The sequence below is a fragment of the Typopeltis vanoorti genome, chromosome 18 (assembly GCF_054136105.1).
Source record: "Typopeltis vanoorti isolate ZY-2024b chromosome 18, IOZ_Tvanoo_1.0, whole genome shotgun sequence".
NCBI classification, from domain to species: Eukaryota; Metazoa; Arthropoda; class Arachnida; order Uropygi; family Thelyphonidae; genus Typopeltis; species Typopeltis vanoorti.
The window spans coordinates 73358133-73368990 of record NC_143566.1 but is presented as its reverse complement, the minus strand read 5'-3'; the positions used below and the strand labels follow the sequence as shown (position 1 = coordinate 73368990).

The following is a 10858-nucleotide window of genomic DNA, read 5'->3' as shown; positions in this document are numbered from 1 at the left end:
ATTTCTTTTCCCCTTTTAAAGAGAACGGATATTTTTTGTACGTCCAGTGGGATATGATATACTCAATGATTCTGTGATATTAAACAGTGTCCATGTAGGGAAGACGTCTAAGTGTTTGCTTGTTATCGGAAATGTCTAAGCTCAAACCTATTGAGGAGTAGACGGATTTTGTGAAGTGCATGTTATGAGGATGAAGGTAGGTTTCCCCAAAATTCTGGTTTTCATCCCCAAAAACAGAAAAATCGTCTCTTGAGAACACTTTTCAATGTGCCGTTCGCAAACATGGAGCAATTGTTCACTGAATAACGTAAATATAATATGCGCGTAAATTCAGTATGTATTATTTGCGAAACAAGAAAACGTTTTATATTCATATAAACTATGAATATTCATCATCGAATCTGCAGTAAGGTAGACAGCTGAATTGGAAGAAGCAAAATAATAATAAAAACAACAACAACAACAATAATAATAATTATAATAATAAGTTACAAAGCTTAAAAAGCTTAAAAATTTACATAGACAATAGATCTGAGCAAATGCTTCCAGCCATTAACCAAGAGGGTAAGAGGAACCAAATCCGATTACAAAAAGGAACAATAAAATAACCGATTGTACGCTGGAAACATAAACTTTTGCATGGCCAATTTCTTCGAGAAACTGTGGACAAAATTAACGTGAACAAGACGTGGCAATGGCTACAGTATAAATACATTAAAAAAAAACAGAAGGATTTATTCTAGAAGCTCAAGAAAAGGCATTACAAACTAATGCAATCAAAGCAAAAATGTTGAACATCAATAATAACAGCAAATGCCGATTATGCGATCAGAAAGATGAGACTGTAGAACATGTAATCAGTGCATGCAGCAAGACAGCTCAAATTGATTATAAATAGCGTCATGATCAATTGAGCAAAATAATTCATTGGCATGTATATACAAAAAAAACATGGCTTTCCTTCTTCTGATAACTGTGGCAGCATAAACTAGAAACAGTATTGGAAAACGAAACAGACAACAAAAATTCTCTAGGACTTTAGAATACAAACTGATCGGCATTTGGAACACAATAGACCTGAAATCACAATTATCGAACATCGACAGGTTTGGATTATTGATATCTTAGTACCCAGTGATAACATCATTAACAACAGAGAACTGGAAAAAATACTAAATATCGAGATCTGGCAATCGAAGTTGGCCGACTGTGGTTTAAACACACCAAAGTCATCCCAATAGTTATTGGCGCACTTGGTGCAACTTCAAAGAAATTATCCAACTATTTATAGCAATTGGACATTAGACGAAGTGACCACATATGATCTAAAAAAAAAAAAAAAAAAAAAGCCAGCATTACTTGGAACGGTCTATATTTTACGACGCTACCTGGCGGACTATTCTTAGATTCTTGGGCGGAATCTTAATTGTTCTGAATCACCAATCAAATTGTTGTTTAACACTTTCATTGGCAAGCTAAAAATTGGAATTTCGTGTGGTGGCCAAATTTTTTTAATTTATTTTTTATTTAGTTAGCGACGTTCACGCGATAACGCGTGATCGGCCGTTTGGTGAGAACTCGCATCGCGCGATTGACAATGAACATGTTAAATGATATCTTGCTTTGACTGTGTATGAGTTATGTGAATATTAATAATAATAATAATATAAAAAAGAAAGAAGATTTATAAGAATAGTAAATCATTCCAAGAAAGAAATAAAAAATAACATTATTATCTGAAATTGCTAACGTGACGCTATTTTATACTTTATCATCTCTTTTTTATAATTTGATCGACGAGGATGAGAGAACGCGAAATAAAAATAAACACTTTCGGTATTAAAGATATTATTCTGCCTGCTTTTAACTAGTAGGAAAAGTGAAAATAGCCAACAGAAGAATTGCGTGCTAAGAATAAGACCTTTCCCGAAAAATTTAAGTGCATATCTGCTAGCCGCCAATTTTTAACATCTTATTATTATTGACCTCTCCCAAAGTATTGCAAATAATTTAGCGTATTTCCCTTCTCCGTCAGCATTTATTTACTTTCATATCAGTAACATCATTCTGATGTTGCTGATGTGAATGTCAATGCAAGAATAATTTTATTAATTTTGAAAGAAAATTGGTCTCAATATTTTTTCCTTAATGAATTGTTGATGAACTTACATTATGTATTGTTATAAAATCAATCCAAGTTTTTTAGTGGACATAGGAAATTTGCCAACTTATTCTTAAATAACAGATATGAAATTTCATAAAAAATATTCTCAGTACCCAAACGACAAGCTTTAAGAGATCCATTCTGTAATTTGTTTAAATGTGCTCTCTATTGGCAATTGAAAATATTTCCAATGTTGATAAAGTTGTTTCGGATGTTGGCTTTTAGATGGCAGCACCTCAAGCAATATATCTTTAACGGAAACATCGTGATGCATCCACACCCACCAAAAAAGGATGTCCGGGAAGGAAGTACGCATAAAAAATAAATAAATAAAAAAACAATTATAAAAACAACACCTGTGCATATTTCGCATTGTATTGAATTCTTCTACATCAGATACCTGAAAAATATCCAGAATATGAAAGCTTTTGTAGTATGCATTCTTATGGTAATGCTTGTTGTTACCATGGGAATAGGTAAGTACTAAATCATTTACTATTGACCTTAATGACAATTAGTAAAATACTGCATTTCCAGAATGCTAATAGTTCACCGCAATATCTTGTCGTTTCAAAGAATAAATATGTAAAAATTTGTAGGATTAAAAGCATTTAACTGTAAAAATAGTGTTTCTGACTCAGTTAAAAATTTTAATATTTTTCGGTTAAAAATTTAAAAAATTTTAATAATAATTTTAATATTAATAATGATTTTTAATAATTTTAATTTTCATAGCAATGATTTTAAAATATTTATAAAAACACTAAACATAAAGACAATTTAAAAAAATAACAATAAAACTGACAGTAATGAGGCAAACAATATTATAGGAAGTAGTCTGCGATTCTTATATGTGACAACAATTAGTTTGGCTAATTGTTGTGTTTATCTAATTGTTGTAGATAATAACATGCAGCATAAATTTATCACGGAATTCTAGAGTTACCTTTTTTTTTCGAAATATGTGAAATGCAGATTTAGTTGCAGATTTGCACGAAGTATTTTCTGTTATTAAACTAATGTTGATTAGTTAATTAGTTTAGTAACAGAAAAAAAATTTTAACTGTCGTTCTGAATTCAATGCACACATTTAAAAAAATAATGTTTAAGTATCCAGTCTTCGTGTGTGCGTGCGAATAGCGTCTCCGCTCACCATCCAACATGCAGAGATTTCGAGGCATAACTTGATATGGATATTTGTGAATGTTTGTAAGGGGCAGATGATTTGCATCTTTGTATCGCCAGCCGTAAGATCACAATTACTGGAGGCTTCATTAGCTTGAAAATCTTTCCACATGAGCACAGATTCAGGAGTATTTAACACTTAGTTCACATTTATTATTATGGTACTATATGTTTAACTATTTTAATTGCTAAGATTAATAGAAAATAAAATGATAGATAAAGAAAAAGTGTAAAAGTAAATAAATAAATACTTCTAAAATATTTATTTGTCTATGAGGAGTTAGCACCATAATTATTTCTAACTGCATAGAAATCGGTAGGTGAAGCTGGTTTCTAACTGCTACCCGCTGAATTATAGAAAAATGGTGATGCTATTTAGTACTCATTTAATAGTCTACATTGACTCTCTAATGTAGACATTGGCTAAAAAATAATTATTAAAATGTTGAAAAATCTAGTCTTTTTCAACATTGTACATCTTTTTTTTATAAACTAACATTAACAGAAATTTTTATGACACTATACAACTATCCGTTACGTCATCGTTTCTTAGATAATGTCAAAGAGTCAGTAATAATAATAACAACACATTTCAAATATATGTTAAAAAGAATTAATTTTTGCAATAATAATTGAATAAATAAATGTATCATGTAAATGATACTTTAAAATGATTATGTATCTTGAAATCTGTATTCTCTGTTCTTTACTTTTTTCGTTTTTAGCAGTTGTTAGGCATACTGAATGCCATCAACGGGGAGGGGAATGCATGGATTCAGTAAGCTGTGGAAAAACGCAGAGATTTCCCGATGTTCGTTGTCCATTTCGAACGGAATGCTGTTTGCTAATAACCTAACTATGACACTAATCTGTGGCATTGACTTACTTCTATAAAGGAAATGATTTCAAAATATGTGCCAAGATGTTATTAAAAATTTCACAGTTTTGTAGAATATCAGTGATAATAAAATTTTTAATACTTTCAGTTATTTGGAGTGTAGCACTCGTTTGTTTCTGTTTATTGAGTACCATCTCAAAATTCCACACATTTATAATTATAATTATCATATAATTATAATTATCATAAATGTCTTTATTGCTCCATAAACGAACGATTAACTGGCTTTCTTACCACATTAATTGTTGACTGCTTCATTGTTGACAGAGTTCCACGTTAAGCGCTGTAATATCTGCGTGAAGTCTGTGTGATTTATTAGTGTGTTAAGGTGCATTGATGTTATTTTGGTTTCTATTGCAGTCGTAGTCTATTATGTTTCAGCACATTTTCATAGTTCGTAATGTTTTTTCTTTATATTGCAAATTTTTATGCAAATTTCTTACAGTGTTGAGGTTTCGTTTTGTTAGAGAATATTGAAGATTTATTCTGTTATTTATTTTATTATTCAAAGATTATTTTGAATATATCTAATCAAATTTTAGATTTTTAAATTGTAATTTTTTAAATTTCCATTCTAAAATTTTTATTTACATTTAAATTCTATATGAATTTTCTACAGTCCTAAATCTTAAATCCTTAATTTTAAATTTAAAGTTTAAAAGTCTAATTCATATTATATCTTGTGTACTATTCTTATTTTTACACAATGCCATCTTTATTTCGCATGTAATAAATGCAATAATGGTCACGTATTTAACTATTTTCTTTAACAATGTGGAACCAATGTAGATTTTATATCAAACTTTTGTTAAAGCAGGTACAGGCGGTGCTGTCTACTAAAATATTTTATAACTGTTTATTCTTAACAATTACTCCAACAAGCAGCCAAATACAAATATTTTGGCTGGATGTTTAGATTATTTTTCATATTCTTACAGAATATCTCACTCGTCAGAACGATAATTAATATTCTCGACTACTGGAATGAAAATGTTTGTTAGAAAAACGTGTATGTGTGTATAAGGGGTGGGTATATTTAATCATCCACAAACTCTACAGAAGATAAAGCAGTAATACTTTCCGAGACTGGACTAGATACTAACTTCAGAGACTAGATTATACACTGGACTAAACTTCATGGTAACTGATCAGAAACTTCCTAATTTCTTTTCTTTCGTATGTAATCCTAATTCATAGTTGTGATCCACATAAATAAATCGCATTATGAAGAAAAGTGGTACTGAATAGTTCGAGTACAATACGCAGAGGCTTGGACATTGTTGAACACAATGATGATGTCCCAAAATTAACGCAAGAAGTAATTTTGATAGAAAACACAGGTTTTTAATTAAAAATTGTAATTTCTTATTGATTCATAAAGTATACAGTATAATGTTATGCATAGAATAGCATATCGGGTAAATGGCCTCCACGGTTTTGCTGGCACATACGCACTCTTTAGTCGAAATTTTCCATGACCGTTTTGCATAAATGTGGCTGAATTACGTTGATATAGCGCTCAATTTCCTCCTTCAAGGCGTGGGAAACATAAACCTTAGACTTCAAAAAACCCCAAAGAGAAAAGTCCAACGGCGTTAAGTCACATGATCTGGGGGGGGGCAATTCTGATCACCAAAACGGGAAATTACACGACCAGGAAATGACTCATGCAGTAATTGAATTGTTTCTCAGGCTGTATGGCATGTGGCACCGTCTTGTTGAAACCACATGTCTTCCACATCCATATCTTGCAATTTAGGCATAAAAAACTGGATTATCATGTCGCGATAGCGAGCACCATTAACTGTTATTGCCTTACCAGTCGCATTTCCGAAGAGGAATGGACCGATGATGCCTCCAGCCCAAAATCAGCACCAAACAGTGACACGTTGTGGATGCATTTGTTTCTCAACAATCACTCGTGGATTTTCTGAACCCCAAATGCGACAATTTTGTCGATTAACGAAGCCATCAAGATGAAAATGAGCCTCATCGCTGATGTTGATTTTGTTCGAAAAATAAGCATCCACTTGTTGTTGTTCCATAATCTATTCAACGAACTCTCTTCGCTGTGTGTGGTCAGTAGGCTTCAGTTCTTGAGTCAATTGAACTTTGTAAGCATAAAGATGCAAATCTTTCGTGAGAATACGCTGTAGGGAGCTTCTCGAAATGCCCAATTCAAGACCACGGCGCCGAATTGATGTTCCTGGAGTCTCAGCAATACTCTCACGAACTGCTTCGATGTTTTCTGTTGAACGCCTTGTTGAAGGACGGCCAGAGTGTATAAGATCACTAATTCATCCAGTTTCCTTGAATTTTTTAATTAATCTTTTCACAGTTGATGAAGTTAAATCACTATTCCGACCATATTTTGTACGAAAATTGCGAACTGTAGTTGCCAAACCTTCATTATTTTAAAAATATTGCTCAACAATGAAAATGCGTTGTTCTTTCGTGTAGCGCTCCATTTTTAATAACCCTGAACTGTCAGCTGTCACGCTGTCTTTTTTTTCTCGTTGGCAACACTTTACCGCACAAATGGCGCTAAATTTAAATCTTGCGTGAATTTTGGGACACCCTGTACTTACCTGTATATCTAATTACGTGTATAATGATATCTAAGTGTATCAGGTGCGTGTATATCTAGATAAAAATACAAATTTATATGGTTTTTCTCCGTTGTTTTCTTAGATGGACTTAAGTTTCTTCGTGGAAGGATAATAATAATAATAATAATAATAATAATAATAATAATAATAATAAACTGATAACTGGTGGCAGCATAAAATAGAGACAGTATTGGAAAACGAAACAGCAAAAATTCTCTGGTACTTTCGAATACAAACTGATCGGCATTTGGAACACAATAGACCTGACATCACAATTATCCAACATCGACAAGTTTGGATTGTCGATATTGCAGCACCCAGTGATAACAACATTAACAACAAAGAACTGGAAAAAAATTACTAAAATCGAGATCTGGTAAATCGAAGTTGGCCGACTGTGGCTTAAACACACCAAAGTCATCCCAATAGTTATCGGTGTACTTGGTGCAATTTTGAAAAGCTATCCAACTATTTACAGCAATTAAACATTAACGAAATAACCCCGTATGATCTACAAAAAACAGCACTACTTGCAACAGTCCATATTTTACGACGCTACCTGACGGACTATTCTTAGATTCTTGGGTGGAATCTGAATTGTTCTAAATCTGAATTGTTCTAAATCACCAGTCAAATTTTTATTTATACGATATCTTGTTTTGACTGTGTATCAATTATGTGAATAAAATAATAATAATAATAATAATAATAATAATAATAATAATAATAATTAAAATCAACAAAACGAATCCAAAGACAAAACAAACAATACAAATTCATGGCATAAAACACAAAATATGAAATTCCATTCCAATTATAACCGATATCTATACCAAAAAAAAAAAAAATGTAAGTCAATTCAAGCAGAAAGAATATCTCTCTCTCTTTGTGCTCACTTACGTTATCAGCTTTTCCTGGCATAAGATTATTGCAATCATAACCTCTTTCGCCTCTAAAAAACTAGTCCTTTTTAGGTGTCAATTGCATAAACCCTAAATTCATCCAGCCTTAACATATTGTTTTCACTTATGGGTGATTACGAAACCGCCCCTAAAATCCTTGGTGCTATCAGAAGAGGGCGATCTCGTATTATATGACCCATGTCTTTCAGACCTATTTCATTCACATTCACACAGACATTCTGTTTCTGCTTGATGCTATTTTTAATGGAAACGTTTTTTTTTCAATGTGAATTCTGCTCATGAAGTGTTGTAAGCATATCGCCTTAGTACGTTGAATGGGCTAAGGATGACTTCTATTTACTAATTGTTTTTAATACATTTTCTATTCAGTATACATAGTCCAGAAACCGTGTTCTTTAGACATGAAAAATGCAATTTCCCCCAAAACAACTGTCACTGCAGGTCTTCAATAAACAGGATTGTGCTTTTACACCAAGCGGTGAAAGTCATGATTACTGGAGCACATGATCTAAATTCAGTTCGTTGTTCAGCTTCAAATACATCGAATCAACTTTTTTGTTCTTTTTCATTCAGACCTCGAGATGAATCGATCAGTAAAATTATCTCAGATAACTCACTACAAATAAGCCATAACAAAATAATAAATAATTTATTCATTAGAAAAGGCGACAAGTGTTTCAAACAACAACTTATTTCAATATCATTAAGTGAATCAGTTGAATCAGTTAAGACTATAATGAATCGTCCAATAAACCCAGTTAATTAATAAAAAAAATTTGATTTGCAGATTCTTTTCTTTTTTTTTAAATAATGTAGAACGGTATGTTGTTATTGCTTCTGAGCAGTGAAATATCCAAGACACAGGATTGATTGTGTTTCACAAACATTTCATCCTTCGTCACTATTGCGTTTTACATCAGAAATTAAGAGGGTGGTCTAAAAGGTTCTCGGTCTCGACCATAGATGGCAACACTATCGACTTCTTTTTTTAAGTTGGTACATATATCCTAAGAATCCGTGCGAAATTGCAAGTCATTCTATCAAGTAGTTTGTTTTATACAGCTGTCTGAAGCAAAAGTGTTGTCTGCATACCTTGAAATAGATAAAATTGGCTATCGTGCGATTATAAAATTCTTTGTAAAAGAAGGTTTAACCCCAAAAGAAATTTAGTCGAAGTTCATAGAGGTTTATGAGGTTTATGGGCACTCTTCTCCTGCTTTTTCGACAATTAAGAAATGGGCTCCCGAGTTTAAACGTGGGCGAATCAGCTTTGAAGATGATCCACGTGAAGGACGTCCAAAGTGTAACAACACCAGAAATCATTGATCAAGTGCACGATATGGTATGGGATGGCCGGCGAGTCAACGTACGTTAAATTGCTGAGACTTTAGGCATTTCAAAAGAACGTGTAGGATGCATGAAGAATTATGCATGAAGAATTGGATATGAAAAAGCTTTGCAAAAGATTGATGCCGCGCTTGCCCACAGCAGATCAAAAACGGACTCGCATGAAAATCTCTGAACAGTGCTTGGAGCGTTTTAACATGAATAAATCTGATATTGTGCGTCGATTTATTACTATGGATGAGACTTGGTTCAACATTGCACACCAGAATTCAAACAGCAGTTAAAACAGTGGACAGAAGTCGGTTGTTCAACGCCAAAGAAGAAAAAGTCGGTTTCATCAGCAGGAATGGACATGACAAAGGTGTTTTGGGATGCTAAAGACTTTTTGTTTATTAATTATCTTGAAAAGGGTAAAACAATTACCGGGGAATATTATTACGGTCTCTCAACCAAACTAGACGAAGAAATCTGTGAGAAAAGACCCGGTTTGCAGAAGAAAGAAATCATCTTTCATCAGGACAGTGCACCTGCCCACAAATGTGTTTTGGCAATGGGAAAATTAAGGGATCTGCACTACGAATTGTTGGAACATCCACCCTGTTCCCCAGATTTGGCTCTCTCTGCCTTCTTTCTCTTCCCAAAATTAAAACTCTTCCTCGCTGGTCACCGTTTTTCTTCGAATCAAGACATGATTGCAGCTGTAGACGGGTATTTGGCAGATCTTACTGAAAACCACTACACGGACGGGATAATGGCACTGGAGCATCGCTGGAATGAATGTATTAGTCTCAAGGGAGATTATGTTAAAAAATAAAAATAATTTTGAAATCATAAATTCATTTTTTCATTGTTAGGCCGAGAATTTTTCACACCACTGTCGTAGTTATATTTAGATGTTTCCAGCAAACATTTGTGAAAGAACTTACGATATTGTTATATTTAATTTTATAAAGTCAATCTATGATTCAAAAACGCCTTTATTGCAATTATTATTCGTTAAAAGTAACTATTATTTGTAATAAGTTGGATCGCTTTCAACAACTTAGTGTAATCTGTTGTTAGATAATTTTTCCCTGTTTGTATCAATGTCTAAAACGTAAGCAGTTAACCTACATCTACAGACCGGATTTAATGTTTCTTAGATAATTTAACATAATTAATGCAACAATAATGCTGTAACAGTACTATGCAGTATTGACAGGATATAGAAAACTAGCACTGAATAATAACATTGATGTAAATCATAAAATAATTATCTATTCTGTAATTACTTTGATGGAAATAATCCGAAATACTTTACATTTTGACGAATTTTTATTTTTTATTTTTTTATTTTTTTCATCCGAGCTAACAATGAGTTCTTAAACATTTAGGCGGCAATAGAAAAATATTGCCAAGTATTTAACTTGGTCATAATAAAATACATAACGTAACAGCTATGAAAATATGGTGGTTTCAACTTCCTTAAAAATGGAAAATATCCAGATTTCAGGGGGAAAAAAAAGCTGAGACCATCCATCCTTGTTTCCAAAGGCCTAAAATCACTTTCGTATAAAATTACATACTCACGAACATCCACTTTTTTTTGTATAAGTAAAATGCAATTAATGTTTGGGGAAAAATTATGCATATACAGATAAAGTAATCTTTTTGAGATATCTGGGCATATTACATGCACGCTGTTTAACGCTTTTAACTAGAATAATGTATAACATATATTAATATAAACCAA

General features: G+C 32.6%; 1 long non-coding RNA gene across 1 annotated transcript; it reads left to right on the top strand.

Moving 5' to 3' along the window:
- Positions 1-2559: 2559 nt before the first annotated feature.
- Positions 2560-4338, top strand: LOC150096803 (uncharacterized). Its single transcript, XR_016549857.1, has 2 exons — positions 2560-2640; positions 4075-4338. It is a non-coding gene; the product is annotated as an uncharacterized LOC150096803 (long non-coding RNA).
- Positions 4339-10858: the final 6520 nt, after the last annotated feature.